General features: G+C 39.8%; 1 protein-coding gene across 2 annotated transcripts in view; it reads right to left on the bottom strand.

Moving 5' to 3' along the window:
- Man1a1 (mannosidase alpha class 1A member 1) overlaps positions 1–16,976 on the bottom strand; it is a 170,044-nt gene that overhangs the window by 150,318 nt on the left and 2,750 nt on the right. The window lies entirely within an intron of this gene.

Raw genomic sequence — 16,976 nt, 5'->3', positions numbered from 1 at the left:
CTCTCTCAGAAGCATCAGACACAGCTGAATTTCACTCCTGTAAAATATTAAATGTCAAACAATGGTCCAGGGTACCATGCTCTACCTGTTTTATTTTTGCATCTTTTTGACATTCTATGTCACCTCTTTCTCTGCATATCCCTTACAATTTGACGTTCTACGGGCTTCTTGCCACTTTCAATAAGACAGCGTCTTTATACTTCTTTTTCATTTTCAGGAGTTAATGATCTCGACATTTGTAGCCTTGGGTTAAACCCTTCTAGTACTGTATAATCCATTTAGATATATTCTCCACCTAATAACTTTCACCTGTCTAAAGCATCCCCCAAACACGTCTCTACACACATACTCTTCCTTTACCTGTGATCCTGCCCATCCTGCTAACGCCATACTCACAAAAAGAACCTTCAATAGTTCGCTCCCCTATTCCTCTCCTCATCTTCTCACTTTTGTGCTCACAAAGTTCTACACATTCTATATTATTTTTAAAAAAATATTCCAAAGATACCTTACTTTCTCAGTCTCCAGCACCCAGTTATATAACACCACATTCTTCTGTACCACTGCCAAGTTTCTGAACATGTCCTTGATGCTAGGTCTTATGGGGAACTGTAAATCTGACATGATGTCCTCACCTTAAAACCCTCTCGGAGCTCTCAATGATCTCTGGATGGAATCGGAACATCTGGCGACAACCCTTCAACTGCTGTGACCCTGTCATAGCACCCTCTCCTATCCTAGCCTCCTCCTCCTCCTTCCCTGCCATGCACTGAGGAACCAGGCTCTATGACCTTTTAGAGTGCCCACAAATCTCACTCCCCTCTCCTTATTGCAGGTTCTCATGGCATTGTTACCTGCCCCAGCACAGCACTACCCACACTGCCTTTGTGCCTTCTCTCCTCTCCATCCCAAGGTGGCAGTCCTGCACCTCACTTGCTCACTACAGTCTCCCAAGTGCCTTTGAGTGGCTCTTGCAAAGTGGTAATTCTCAAAGGGCGTATGAGTATTGGCAGCGATTCCTAATCTGGATTATTAAACGCACAAACAAAAGGAATGGAGCAGAATGATTACTATGTTGCTTACTATACACATTTTGAAAACTGCTGTCATGTCTGTGCATGTCTCTTATGAGGAATCAAAGATGGTCTTTGCTGCTGCTTCTCTACGAGTACTAGAGATGGAACCCGAAGCAACACACACTAGATACATGTTCTACCATTAAGCGACAGCCCACCTTCTGTATCCAGAACTTGAACACTAAGCCAGTAACATTATCACTTGAGTTAGAGATTTCTTTTAGGGGTGCTGGGTAATATACTTCATCATGAATTTAAACTTTGAACATTTGAGTAACATGTTCATACTTTATAGACCGATTCTCTTGGTTAAAATTTTAATAACTACAAAGTTTAAGAGTCATAGTTTCTTATAATCATAGAACATGATCTTTGCTGCTGCTTCTCTACAAGTACTAGGGATAGAACCCAAAGCAACATACACTAGATATATATCATTAAGGTATAATATAATACATATTGCATATATATTACATATTCTACATATAGTATGCACATACAATATATTATATTATGTATATAATATATGCAATATGTAATATTGCATATTATGTATCTGTAATATATACAATATAATACATATTACATATAATTACATGTATTATCCTTAATGATATGTATATGCATGTATATGCATATATTCACACTAATTAAAAAATGATGATTGAGATTGAACAAGCTATTACTCTCCAGAGATGGTTTTCTGGATAAACTTAACACAGATTTTCCTTTTGTAATTAAGGTATGAGACAGTGATATCCCTCCATGTCTGACCCCCCCTCCCCTCTCCCTTCTCAGACAGAAGACAAATGAAACAGAACTGTGCAAAGATGAGATTTAAGAGTTAAGAAAACAGGAAAAGCATACCCATTCCATCAGGAGAATGAGCTTGCTGGGGAGCATGACTAAAAAGCCATTTTTATTAGGTGTGTGGTTCTTACAGGTGCCTGGCTGTTAATTTTGGGCATGGGGAAGACATCATCAGGTGATGCCATTGTTGTGACTCTAAAGCAAAAATGCCAAATCTTAAACCAAAAATTGAGGTTTATGAGTCAATTAAGAAATGCTTTTCAAACATTAAGGCAAAATGTATAATTTCTCAGGGTTCCAGCCCTAAACAAAGAACTCCAGGCTGGTAATGACTGTAGGAAGAGGGACAATTAGCTTCTGTGAAGGATGAGCCCCCTTAGCTGGCTACCCAGTGCAGAACGGTCAGCCTTGAAACCAGATGCACACAAACAGCAAACATAGACTCAGAAAGCTGTACTGATATGTATATGTCTGTGCAGACACATAAACACATACCTTTATATATGTAATAATAATAATACTAATGAAAAAGAGACTATCAACTTGAGGGGAGATATCACAGGTTTAAGGGAGGGTAGCCGAAAGAGGGTGGAGGAAGGAAAGGGAGAGAGAAAGCGATGTGCTTCTACTTCCAATTAAAATATAGTTTAAAAGAGAGAACTGCGTAGTGGGAGAAATGTAGCTGAGTTGGTGGAGTGCAGGCCCAACATGAACAAAACCTTCAGTTCAAACCCCAGCATGTAATAAATCGGGCGTGGTAACACATACTGGAATGATAGCTCTTGGGAAATGGAAGCAGGAGGGAGCACCAGAAACTTAGGGGTATCCTTGGTTAAATACTAATTGTGAGGCCAGCCTGGACTACATGAAACCCTATCTCAAAATCAATCAATCAATCAATCAATCTTGGATTCCTGTTATGTAACAATGAGAAAAGTTTAGAATGCAGGAAATAGATACTCTCTTTTCATGGCCACTAATGTACTTGCTACCCCCTGGGGTTTGTGAAATACTCCAGAATGGAGTACAGGACATAGGCTCTCCTGAAGGAAGACACAATGCCCTCCCTACCTGCCTTGAGCATCCCATCTGCCCAAATCCCCCAGTGTTTTGGGAAATACCACACACAGTATGGCAATGCATAAGACCTAGAATCAATCAAAGGGCACTGCTTCCTGAAATGGCCTTCAAGCAAGTCCATGGAAAAGGAAAGGCTGACAGCTACGCTAACCAATCATGTACCTTGACAGCTTTTCTCCCTCTGGAATTCTAAATCGCAGCAAGTGCCCTGCAGGTCAAGGGAATGGTGATCTGTCTTTGTACAAATCTCATGTCAGGAATTCCCCTCTCTGGCTTCCTGGAAGGGAAGCACTGCTGGCTGCTGCTGAGAACTGAGGCTGGGCCTTTATTGTTAAGGTGACTAGAGATCTGACCTGGGTAAAGTGCACAATCTTATCCCTGACTCTCCTGGCACAGACTTTCCAGCCATTGTGTCTCCTCTCTCTAAGAGATGCAGAAGGATGGAAGGCGATGAACAGCATGGGTAAAATATGATCTAACAAGGCACCTAGAATGAAATCAAATAGCATCATGGAAACAAAAACTAATATCTGATCGTTTGTCCCATATTTGGCTATAAAACCCTTAATCTCTTTTTATCTGTAAAAAGCAGGGGATTCAGTGAAAACATACATCCAGAGTGGCTTCCCTAATGAGGAGCCTTCAACTGGTTAACTTAAACCAAATACCTGGCATGCCAGTTTGTAAAGTTCATTGCCAGTCCTCAAAGAAAGCCTTGCAAACCTCAGACTCTTAACATTTTCCTTGGGAAACTGGAGTGCAATTCTCCAGATCGCAGGTGGGTGGAGAACTCTAACCACAGAAGTGAAGTCACAGATTTCCAGATGTGTAGGCAAGGGCATCCTTGTATATTGCTTATAGAGAAACAGGAAGAGAAAGGCAGATGGCACAGCATTGCCCCTCCCCCATGCGAGTCTTTCTAAACCATATCTCACTTCATTTTACTATGTTGCACCTCAGATTCAGCACAGTCTCCTTAACTTATGAAATTCAGCACTACCAAAAGACAGGGAACTGAGAGAGATACTTTCACGTCAGCTTTTACTCTTCACCCAACTCCCTAGGGCAAACACACAAAACTCTAAGCCTGCAAAATATACAATCAGGGTGGAGGGAAGCAAATACAATTAGGAAAACACAAGATCAAATACAGTCATGACCAGCAAAGAACACCTTTTAATTTCCTGTGTCAATTTTAATTTTTAAAATTTCTGCTTGGAGTTTTCATATGAAATCATTTTAAAAATAAAAAAAATGATGCCATAGGTTAAAAGTTCTGTTATTTTAGGCTGAATATATATATATATATATATATATATATATATATATATATATATATTCCTTCTTATGTCAAGACGAAAAGGAGTTGAGTGCTCTTCAGAAAGTCTTCAAGAGTATAATGCTAAGAAGTAAACTTTGAGAGCATTAGTTGATGCCCTGTTTTCAAATCCAGTCTGTTAGGCACAAACTACGAGGCCAATTGTGAGCAGATTAAAGCTAAGCAAATGATCAATGCAGGTTTACATTTCACTCCTTAATTTCCATTTGAAATGTATGAGAAACCTCTGCTGCCAATATGGCTGAAGCTGCAGCCACACCAATAATCAACATGTGTTATCACCAAGGGTGTAGATAAACCCTAAACTGAAAGCACACAGACCTAATTAGTGAGCTAAATTTATGCACATAGTTGAAACACTCTCAGCTTTTCAGTTCACAAAATATTTCCTCCAGCGCTCATCCAGTCTCATCCAGATTCACCCTTCTCCCAGGCTTCTCCTCCAGATATGAGCATCCGCCCAAGGAGCCAGACACAGCTCTTTGACACTGATGAACGAATGAAAACTGTTCATTTCAGCACCTTGTGTGGTTTTCCTGAGGATGAGCATCATTTCTGTAGGGTAGCGACTGGATCAAGGCAAACAGCCTTTTTCCTGCCATGGGAAGCTAGGGTTTGGGCAAGGGCAACTAAAATGAAAGTGAGAATGGAAAATCCAAGGATTCTGCCAACACAGTAACACTGTAGTAAAAGCTTTCATTTACAATCTGTAAATAACTTCCTGTTTTCAACTTACTAAATAGGGCTGTGTGTGTGTGTGTATGTGTATGTCCATGTGTCTGTGTGTACTTGTGCTTATATGTCTATGTGTGAATATGTGTATACATGTGCATGTGCTTGTCAATGTATGTGTGTATATGTGTGTCTGTGTGTATATGTGTGTATGTGTTTGTGTGTGTGTGTGTGTGTGTGTGTGTGCGCGCGTAAGGAGTGGTTGTTATGCTTTGATGGGGAACCTACATGTGAACGTTGAAGGTCCTGTTCCCCAACTGGCTCTTGATCAAGCAATAAAGATGTTAGCGTCCAATGGCTGGGCAGAAGAGGGGGAATTCCAGGTTCCTGATGGCAGACAAGGAGATGCAGGAGGAGGAAAGGAGATTTGGCATGCTTCAGAGGGAGAAAGAGCTACCAGTCATGTGAGATCTTGGGTGGAGTGGGCCTTGGGTAGCAGGAGGGAACTTAGAAATGCAACTAAGCTGAAGGCAGATTTAGGGTATTCAGCAAAGAGAAGGTAACCAGGCAACTAAGTTGAGGGCAGATTTAGAGGTGTTCAGCTAGGACTAAAGGTAACTGAGTCACTAAGTTGAGGGCAGATGTAGAGGTGTTGAGCTGGGAGTGAAGGTAAGGGCACATTAGCAGCAGGAGGTTTAGAAGTGCTTGACCATTGAGCTAAAAGCATATTAAAAATAAGCTAGTGTGTGTGTGTGTGTGTGTGTGTGTGTGTGTGTGAGTGTGAGTGTGTGTGTGTGTGTGTGTGTGTGTGTGTGTTTCATCCTCGGGTCCAAGAGAACTAGGGAGGTGGCCGGTAGTGCAGTCCACTAAAGCCTAGAGCTTAAAGTGGAGCAGTAGAAATTACATACGGCAAGATGTGTGAGTGTGTGTGTGTGTGTTTGTGTGTGTGTGCATGTTGAAACAAGGTACCACTTTGCAGTCCAGGCTGCCCTCAACAGTTGGCCTACTTTAGCCTCCTGGAATGTGCTAGGATTATAGGTGTGAGCCATAATTGTGGGTTCTAAATATCTTTCTTAATGAATGTCTATATTCATTACTCCTACCAATTTCTAGTTGCTAACCAATAAATGCTGTTTATTAAATAATATCACCTGCCAAGCATCACGCTGAGAGAATCATATAGTTTTTCTAATTTAAGGCTTGTAACCCTTCTGTAAGGAAGAATCATTCGCCTCATTTCACAGCTGTGGGAAAGGAAGGCTATGAGGGGTTTCCACTTCAGCATACAGCCTCACTAGGTTGGAAAGAATTTTGGCCCTGTCCTTAAGTTGTTCCTCATTTTGGTTACATTTATGATGAACTGCTTTCTGTCATTCACTTTTGGGCCAGGAACCTACTGGAAAGAAAAGGGTATCTCCATTTGTAAGAGTTCTGAAGTCCATAGGAAGGTGATCAATATAGTAGTGACATTGTCAGCGGCAGGTTCAAGGAAAGAAAGAATAAATGATGTGGCCATTTGGAAACAGGAGGCCTTATTAAAGACAGTGGAGCAAAGGCTTCCTAAGAATGCAGAGTCTGAGCAAGTGCGAGCATGCTCTTTTTATGAGAGGAACAAAATAAAGCAAAATCCAAATTCAGGTGAATTCTGGAGACAGCAACTACATAAGTTCAATGAAAGCAGGGTCCTTCCTGGTGCTGAAGAAGGGAAGGACGTGAATGTGACCATGATACCCAGGCGATGAGAGCAATAGCCTAGAACAGCGTCTCTGAGACTCAAGTCACTGTACTAGTGGCCTCAGTATTATCCCGGGATCATGCTAAAAATACCCACCTAGTCCCACTAAATAAGGAACTCAGGAGACAAGAGCTCAGTCATCCATCCCTGCCTTCATATGCTCTCCAGGGAATGCTGACATATGTCAGTTTGAATCACTTCTTTAAGAGAAATGGAGATTATTAGAATCCTTAGTGGGCCAGCAGGAGAGATATGACATTTTAGAGAGATGAACTTGCAGAGTAGATTAAAAGGGAGACCATTTGTAAATGTGTACACTCCACAGAGCTCTGCCATGCGTTTGTTAGAATGAGGCAGCATTTTTAGGAGATACAGCATTTACTTGGGAAGAAGAATATCATAACTCTTTCTCTTTCCTACTTTTCTTACAGGAAGCACACACTGATGAAATTCTGATTTCTCTGGTAGAGAAAAAAAAAAGAAACTCACCTATAGCTTTTTTTTTCTCTTTTTAATCACACCGTGATACTGTGAGAAGTGCTTATTAAAATACACTTGTCTCAAAAACTTTCATAGAAATGGAAAAGAAAAATTTAATTAGATGTACCATGTATAAAATCAAAATACATGGAAAATAACAGCCCTTACTAAATATAGTAAGTACCCTAGGAGATAATGACCAGAAATGATTGGGAACTCTGTAAGAACTACACACCAAAAAAAGACCAAAATGTTGGGTGTAAAACAGAAGGCAGAGTGACTTTTCAAGAGACTGTAACTTTTTTACTCCAAGAAACTACTGACCTTTAACAGAATCCACAGTCATTTACATTTATTCCAGTGAGGTTACATTTGCTCAGAGGATTTTTTTTTTTTTATGAACCGCTTTCACAGACAGTTTACAAGCACATAATAAAACAAATACAGTTTTCATTGTATAAATCATTCTGAGAAACGGCTTTAAAACTGGAAAAGGTCATTTTCTATATTCATTATTCTCTTCATCCACTAGATATGATTCTTATGACTTCTGGCTGGGAAAACGAAACAAAACAAAACTCAAGCCCTCTTCAACAGACAGCGGCTGGCAGCCCAGGAGACTCGCCTGATTATCTGAAAGGAGGTCAATTAACCGGAGTTATTCCTGATGCCCTGTGTGTTTACAAACATGTGCATTTAACAAGTATCTGATAGGTTCTACTTCAGTCAAGACCCAGAGTTGACAACTCTGGCTGTCATTTGGTAGAGTAAGGAATGGAGTGTCTCCATTTCCTAGCATGGTAGGTCTAGAACATATTAATGACCATAAAGCGCCTTTGCTGCAGAAATTCTGTATTTTTAAATTAAGACAAAGACAAGTAATTCTAACCGGTACTGACCTCATCTTATTACTCATGGAATACCCAATAAATCATAATTTTATTCACTCTTTCAGTTAGTGCAGTTTTCAACAGCAGTTAATAAATCATCTTCATCTCTATGTTCCTCGAGTCCACTGACCTCCTCCCCACTGAAAGCTACTGAGTTCTTCTATACACGTTCTATGTTGAGGAACCCCAGAAGGATTGCATCCTGAAGATTAGCCAAAGTGCTCCATATGGGTGAATGCATACAGTTGATTAATTCTGAGCCAGCCATCAAAGACACCATCCATCATACTCCACAAGGGCCTCCCTTATATTTCTTAATAAAAATCCCGTACAAAAATGCTGACTTGTGCTAATAACTCCTCAAATCAGAATATGGGCTACTTGGCCATTCTAATTATGAGCTGAAAACCTATAGTTGACTAGCTATAACATTCAATACTGCCAGTTGACTACAAAAATAACATGCTTCAGAGATCAGCATCTTAAAAATTCTAAAATTACCACTATCTCAAGCCACTCTTTATAAAAATAATATACTACATGTATGCCAATCATTATTCATCATGTTAACACCGTTCAAAGCCAAATTTAAATAAACCTGGTGTCTAGCAGACTATTCAAGATCTGAATATAGACACATTTTCAAATATATAGCTCTTAATTAGCCTGCATACTGAAACTACAAACATCTAATTTGAAGAAATCAGCCCAAAATCAAAATAGAGAGAGGTTCTCCAACTCCATCAACAGCAAGCTTTCCTTCTGCTTAAAAATAACTTAGATAAAAAGCATGCTTTATACATCATCAAAGATCTCTAGCCCACCAAAGATTAGCTTGTTCTTTTACACATAGGAAGATAAGTGGTTACAAAGTTTAAATAGTGTCCTTTGGGTAAGCTTTCTGAAGAATTCAACTCTGTCAGGCCCTCCATTTAGGACATGAAAAAAGTCATCATTTAAGCAAGTTTCGACTATTTTTAACCTTCAACTATTATTTTAAATATTAACACACCAATGAGTCTAAATCAAAGACAGTCTCTTTCATCATTCACAGATCTGCAGAGAGACAGGCATCATCGGGGACCTAATGAAGAAAATCCCAACTTCAATTTAAAAGTGAAGACCACCTAGTAAACTGAGCTCAGCGTATGGAAAGTGGAATGACCCAACTCAAACCACTATCTCATCACCTACAAAAAATATAAAGATCCAATAGACTGCCTTTAGTATATAACATTGGTCAAAGTAGTGACGGTTCAAGGGCCACTACATCTAGAATATACTATGATCTTTCAGCCCAACCTACTTACAAGAAAAAAGAGACTAAGTTACTAGAGAAAGGCTTATCTTAATGTTTGTTATATAAAAAGAAAGAAAAGAAATGCTCAGATCCAAAGAAATGGTATATCATGATGCTTTTATCTGACCAAATACGTTTTCAGAAAACAACAGAAGCAAATTTAAACAAACGCATTTATGTACGCCATGATCAAACCTGTGAACGAGTTAACATATTAGAGATGAGGGTGGTGAATCTACTTATGACCTTCACCTACACTTCAAATGTCTTTGCAAAAACAGGCCTTGGCTTACAGTGAAGCAGCACAGAAAAGGTACTAGCTGCTTCTAAAATGTATTTTCTCCCTTGCTAGAACAAACATCAAAGAAGAATAATTTCTTCTGAGCACATTCAATGACGTAGACTTCGATATACTTCATATCAAAGAAGGGCAAAGTTTGAACAGTTGGAAATAAGGGACTTAGACGGGGCACACACCTGTGTGCTACCTTAATCATCTACAACTCTGTCCTCTTCAATTATGCCCTTGCCAACAAAACAAAACAAAACAAACAAAAAATAAAACAACAAACAACTTGAATAAGCACAGGTATTTAGCAGCTTGAATATATATATTTCTGTGAAAGAAATACTAAGTTTAGACCATCATAGCCTAAAGTTTACCTCAAGAAATCTAGACTGTCACCCTCAGAAAGGACCAGGAGTTCTGTTTTAACTCTGAGGTTCTCTTGTCCCTTAGGATATAGTGCTCCTCAAGAGATCCTGAAAAGACCATTCAATGAGGAAGGCACTGACAGAAACAGAGGCTCCTTGCAACCTCTGTGGTGTTTGCATGTCATGGGTTTGTGTCTCCACCACAGTCATTCATAGGCCTATGTATAAATTACTGCCACACCCTTTCCAGTAAACTTTTGGCCTATGCAAACAAGCTTCCTCAGGAGTGTGGCAACAAACCATGCCTTAGAGTACGTTGTACTGTATTATTCAGCCCCATTCTTTTATAACTGGGTGTTGTGTGTTTAGTTTCCATTTCAGTTCCAAACCTACCTTCACACCAAGTTCTCATAATAAACATACACAGGATGGTCTAGAGACTAGACAATCCAATAAAAAAAAAAACCCATACAAATATACATTAAAAATGAAACCAAAAGTTAACATCATATTGCCTGAGATCAGAACTGAAAGAACAGTACTACAACTTGGGGGCTGGATATTTGCTTAGTTATAATGTGGGAAGGAGGACAGGCTGCCCTGCCGAGAGAGAGAGAGAGAGAGAGAGAGAGAGAGAAGAGAGAGACAGGTGTGCATGAAGCATTCTCATCACAAATGCCAAGGAACCACAAAGGCTTCTTGGGCTCTTTAATTTTATCTATCTGAGTTACATGTAGGACTTCTGGCTGGGTTCTGATTTACCAAATGCAGCTGCCAGAGGATGCAGAGGAGCGCTGACTCCTAAATGCTCTTAAGTTTTAATCTCATTTGGTCTTCTTTCAGATACCTAATGATCACAGAAACCTTTATCAAGACACTGTGGGGGTGTGGTGGGTCGGCCGCTGCTGTCTTAAGAGCAGATATCAGCCAGCATCACTTTTGCAGGAAATACCTGAAGCTGCTCCATCTCCCTCCAAGATGTTTTCAGCAGGGACTCTGGCTGCTGGCCTGCCAGTCAGGGCTGTGGAAGCAAGGAAGCCATAGCAGGACCAGCCAGTCTCCCAAGTTCAGGCTCACATTATGGTTTTTGTATCACCATATGAACTCGCCTGGTCAGGCACTGAACTACACTCCTACACCCCATCCTTTAGACACTATGGATATTTCGTGAAGTCCAATGGTGGAGCCCCATGGCTAATATTTACCTATGAGCACTAGACCTCAAGATATCTGAGGGTCTTTTGGATCTGAAACCTAAAAAATACATTTAATTCAATATGGAATTCTCAAAAAAGGCCAATAGCTACAAAATATAACCAAATTGTACACATTCTATAGAAGCCTATCAGGTGACAGGCTTAGCTCTCATTATAGAGATTATGATAACTATACCATTTTTGCCAGATCTAAAATATATTTTCTTTTTACTTCTTTACAATATCCCTTCAAGGACAAAATGAGGGAAAACTCACTTTGCTCAGTCTATTTTTGAGGACTGGTTTCAATACTTAAGGAGGCAGCTTGACTATGACAGCCCTGAAGACAGTACTTCAGGGCAAGTAGAGCTGACTGTGAGAAATGAGCTCATCCTTCCCACATGCTCTGAAGTATATAAACAGACGTGTATGCACTGAGTGTATAACTTTCAAGATGCTAAAGGTTTGTTGGAAATTATCACTCTAAGAGAATTAGAGCTGACCATAGCACAGATGAAAACACACCTATCTGGACAGATCATTTGGATGAACTGTAGAAGTGTCTCTTTAATCATCGAACCTATAACTATTGTTACAAGCGTCCTTAGAAATCTCATCCCTTTATCCATGGCTTATTAATCAGCACATGAAATAAAATACTCATGGACGTAATAGCAATACAATAAAGCAAGCATTACTGTATATCAATAGCATGCCTCTTACCATGTTAAGCTTCATGCACAAGGTCACTTTTAAACCTCAAGGTCCAACAAAGTAGGTTCCAATATAATCCTCCCATTACAAATGAGAAAAATGAAGTTCCAAGAGATTAAGGACCTTGGCAAAGGTCCCGGAGCTAGTGCATGGTGATGACCAGACTCAGATCCAGGTAATCTGGGTCCAGTATCCATTGTTCTAACTGTCAAGTCACTGCAAGTGAACAGAGCAGAAGAGGGGTAGGCACTCAAGCTGACGTCCCAGGACCATCTTAAAGATGCAGAAAGGCATGCTGATTGGTGTGTGGGCATGTAAGTGTGCATGTGTGTTTAATGTATATATACCTCCTAAAACCTTTATAGTTCTCTTAGGTTAACTATCAATTTTTCTGCTATCTATAATGGTAAGTATGGGTGGAGAGCACATTCATTTACAGTTTGAAGAGCTCCTGGCATCATGGCCTCTCTCTTCCCTGGGAACACATATCTTCAATATATTACAACTCTCTTTGTTTCTCCCTTTCTTCTTTAACTTCTCTACACAAAGGTATACAGTGTAACAGTTAAGTTATACACAGAGAAATACATCATATCTCTCTTAGCCTGTGTAGCTTTAAAAACAGTCTTCTGAGTCACATCCACAGTAACATTTTTTTTAAAACTTGCTATAGTTTACTCAAAACCAATAAAGTAAAATTTACAGTAGGGCAGAGTTGAGTCCCATCTGTTCTATGCTTATTCTATTTTAGGGTCTGTAAGAGAACAAACATGGTCCACCTGCTAATTCTCATCCTGAGAGTTTCATTTAGGAAGTGAAGTGTGAGGGGTCGGTGAACCAGCACTCATCAAGAACCAGGACTTTGATTCTCCATTCAGCTCTGTCACTAACTGGTGATTTGCAGAAAAATCTTGGTGATTTGGATACTCCACCATAGAGTTCGTGAGCTTAGGTATCACTCTGGTCTCATGTGACTGTGTATTTTATGATCTAGTACATATGTTTGGGTTTAAAAATTAAAAAAAAAAACCCTCACGATTAGCATTTTCCTGGCATGTTGCTGGCAACCCAAAAAACAAACAAACAAACAAACAAACAAGCAAACAAAAACTTTTAGAGTTTATACAAAGGCCCTTTAAGAAAGCATGAGGTAGGAAAGTGATGGCCGGAAGACACTGACCATCAGGCAAGGCAGCAGGCTATTAGCAAAGGAAAAAGCTAGGACCTCTCTCTCACACACATACATAAATAACTCTGTCTTCGTCTCTTCCTTTTATACCTGTTTAAGTCATTGTGCCACTTATTTAGGTCATTGTGCCAATCATTTCTGATCCTATTTTGGCTAACCAAAACATATTATGTTTATGTATGATACAAAATAAATTAAAAGCCTATTAGGCTGGAGAATGGATGTTAGGTACTGGCCACATCGCATCCCCTCTACCTTTTAGCCTTCATCCTTCCTAGGCATCTGTCCATATTCTTCCCTTATGACCTTGATGCACACACTGAAAGCCCTCTGTTAGTACAGATTTTATATAGTAAGGGTTTAAAAACATATTTCAAGTATATAAGTTCTGCAGTAAAGTCGCAGAAGTCACAATCTCGTAGGAAGGCATTTTTATACAGGTGAAGCACTAGCATCCATTTCTGTAAGATGGTTTAGCTGATTAGCTCACCTGAGGACTGCTGCAGAGGTTTCAACACAGGGTCCATATTGTTAAGCCGCCTTTCAGAGCTTTTACTAAGTTCTAAGTTCTACACACAGCGCCTTTGTGTGAATCTTAGCTGCCTGAGATGATAAAGTCAAGGTATTCCCTTTATTGAACTTAGGGAATGGCTTGCAGCATATTAAACTGAAGACAATTCAGACAATTCACTTCTACTTACAATCTTCTCTTGCATATATAACTGCAACAGTTAGCACCTACTCTAGTGTTTATATTGTTGAAGTCATGACTTATTCATCTTTCTGCTGAAGATAGAACCCTTTATAAATCTCTATAGCTCCGTTGCTTTGGGATCCCTGAGTGAGGCAGCTCACACTAGCATCGATTTAATAAAGGTCACCAAGGAGCAGCGAGCCAGTGAACAGGTAAACAACCCAAAAGTATGCTAGCCCCTTGAGCCAGGACTTCCCAGGATAGCTTTATTACGTTGTAAATGTTCTTTTCCACACTAAAACCCACAAAATTCACCTGGAATGTTAAGCTTAAAATAAAAGCCTTTTTGTTTCAATTTGTCAAGGTAACTCATTCTGACATCTGATCTTTGGGCAAAGAGCAAATAGTTAATATTTAAAACAAACTGTAAACTGTGCTGTAGCATACACACACACACACACACACACACACACACACACACACACACACACGTGTTAGTATAAAATGTAAGAAAATGTGTTTTACTCAGTAGCCATCAAAGTGCATCTTTCTTTATATCTTTGAGTCTACAAATAGGTTAGGAATGAAAAGCCTTCTCTTAAGAACCTAAAACAGCTGTGCCTAGAGCTGACAGGTCCTGAAGCCTCAAGTGACAGACTCAAGGCAACCAGCCTACAGAATCCATGCTCTAGAACTTATGCTGTGGGGGCTCCAGTCTGAGAAGGGCCACTTATATCACTCAGAATGCCCCTTAACTTCAGAAAAAGAAAACGTTCATTGTTCAAAGTAAATTAGGGCCTTCATAATAAAGTACTCGGTAGGCTGTTTCCTTCCTCTGCCCTCCTGCCTCCCCCAAATCTTTTAAAAACTTGCTAATTTAAAAAAATGATGTAAAGGGAAATAGAGCATGCTTCTAATAATTCCACAAAACTATTTAACTTCTACCTGTTTTTTTTAAAACCATAGGATCGCTTGAGTACAGTTTTATGTAGATTATATAAATATGCATCTGGCATATATCATAAGTCAGGGAAATTCCAGGATAAATGTTTTCACGAGGTTTCAGGAAAGGGTCATGATAACATTGTGGGAATCTGGAGTGGAAAGAGGAAAGCTTACATCAAATCCATCATTCCTGGAATTAGCAGAGCTCACTCAATGCGTTTTGGTGGAGGCAAGGCCCTACTTTAAATTAGCACCCTACCTCCCCTATGACACACTTGTCAAAAATCCAATGTGGTACCAATAATACAATTATGTCAGCATTATAAAAACAGTGAAAATGGCCCTTGAACCAAATGTATCAAAGTGGAACCTTAACTCAAATTCAATCTTATAGCTTCTAAATTCTAACTATAAAAGTTTTAGTGCATTTAAGTAAGATAAAGAACTTAAGTATAAAGACAACTAGAACATACAGAAACAAGGCAAACGGGCCCCAGCAAGTAGCCCTTAGTGTGGGAAATAGAACCTAAGTGAATAAGGCTGAAGTCTAACATGTCATCAACCACTTCTCTTCTCTATGACCAGGTCGTTTAGAACAGCTTGAGTTGAGTGTAAGGAGGTGGGGCAATAAAATTCATTATATACATGTCCAAAGCCAACAAAGAATAATTTTAAAAAGGAGAATAGCATGAGTTATTGCTTTTGGTTTACAAAGGACTATGTTTGAGCTATTCTAATGGAAAATCGTAATTCATCTCTCCCCTCATCCTTTGAGGCCTTTGACTAAATAAATACTGAAGCGTATCATGCTGACTACTTAGGGTTTTCATAACTGCATGGAATTTTAAAGAGCATGCTTAGTTCTAACGTTTTATACAAAACTGGGAAGTTTGAACTAGGTTCTGAGGGGTTGGAACCACATGATAGATGCTACATAAATTTCCTTGACCTGATAAATTAAGTTCCTTTGATTTAGAGGCATAGATAAGGAAGGTCTAATAGCTGGTGGGTATACAGACTGCCAAAACGCTGCTCTCAGTGGACTAACACCAGGCACGGTGTCTATTCGAAACCCACGTTCAGTCATTAATGGCCAGCTTCTTAATGCTTTAGTGTTTACAATCCCTTCTTCCTACAGCTACAGCCCATACTAACTGGCTACTCCTATGAATTCAGAAGCATGCCATTCGTGAAATACTCCCTTCAAACAGCAGCAGATCCTGACCATTTGAGGGTAAATTTTCTAATGGTCGGTACTGATTAAGGCGTCTAAGAGGTAGGGGTGGGAAGATGTTTAGGAAGAAGCAGAAGTGTGTCCCATTCACTCAAGAAAGGTAGGACAGTTGGGATTTCACAGAGCAGAAAAGCTGTTGGAGGAAGCAACTCACAATAGCCAAATCCATTCCTCTACTATCTCTCTCTCTGCAAAGCAGAAGGCGTGATGGGTCATCAAATAGAGCCATGAGCCTGGAGGGTTAAAGACTCATCTCAGAGGAGACTGAGAGAGACCCAGTCTGCTTGAACGTGCTCAGTGACACCTTACCCAATCTCATCTTGTCTTCTGCACCTCCTACGGCAACCAACCTGCCTCCATCCTATGACACTCCAAATCTCTTTACAGTCTCCAAATTCTGTTTACTCCCTCACGATGTCATCATGACCCTTTCCTGATAATGGATCTCATATCAAAACAACGTCCTCACAAAAATACTACATCCATTTATAACATATTTTAGAGGAATGATCCAGAGTTGGGATGTCATGCTTTACCATAGTTCTAAAGGACTGGATTCCCAGGAAAACATAGAGAAGGCAGCCTAGAAAGACACATGTCCCCAGAGTCTGGTAACTGGGAAGCTTCTGCTCAGGTCTCAACTTGGTCACTAACTTCTTCTTGAGCTGTAATTCCTCAGTTTCACCTTTGAAATGACAGCCTGAAAGGATTTCCTAGGGCTCCTTCACCTTTAAGCTTGCAGAAACCAATAACATGTTACAAGGAAAAATAGCCAATAAGAAATTACACAGGATTTGCCAAAGTCCATGTATGCTCTAGATTAACTTTGTCTCTGAGCTGCTGTGAAGGCTGACCTGTTGCATCACAGAGAATACCCCCTTTTCTGACAATGTTCTAGAAATATAGAAAACAGTAGATCAGTAGATCTCTATCTCTCTCTCTCTCTCTCTCTCTCTCTCTCTCTCTCT

The sequence above is a fragment of the Grammomys surdaster genome, unplaced genomic scaffold (assembly GCF_004785775.1).
Source record: "Grammomys surdaster isolate TR1022 unplaced genomic scaffold, NIH_TR_1.0 215, whole genome shotgun sequence".
Lineage (NCBI taxonomy): Eukaryota > Metazoa > Chordata > Mammalia > Rodentia > Muridae > Grammomys > Grammomys surdaster.
Note: the sequence above shows the minus strand (reverse complement) of the source record. Positions and strands in the feature narration are given on the sequence as shown.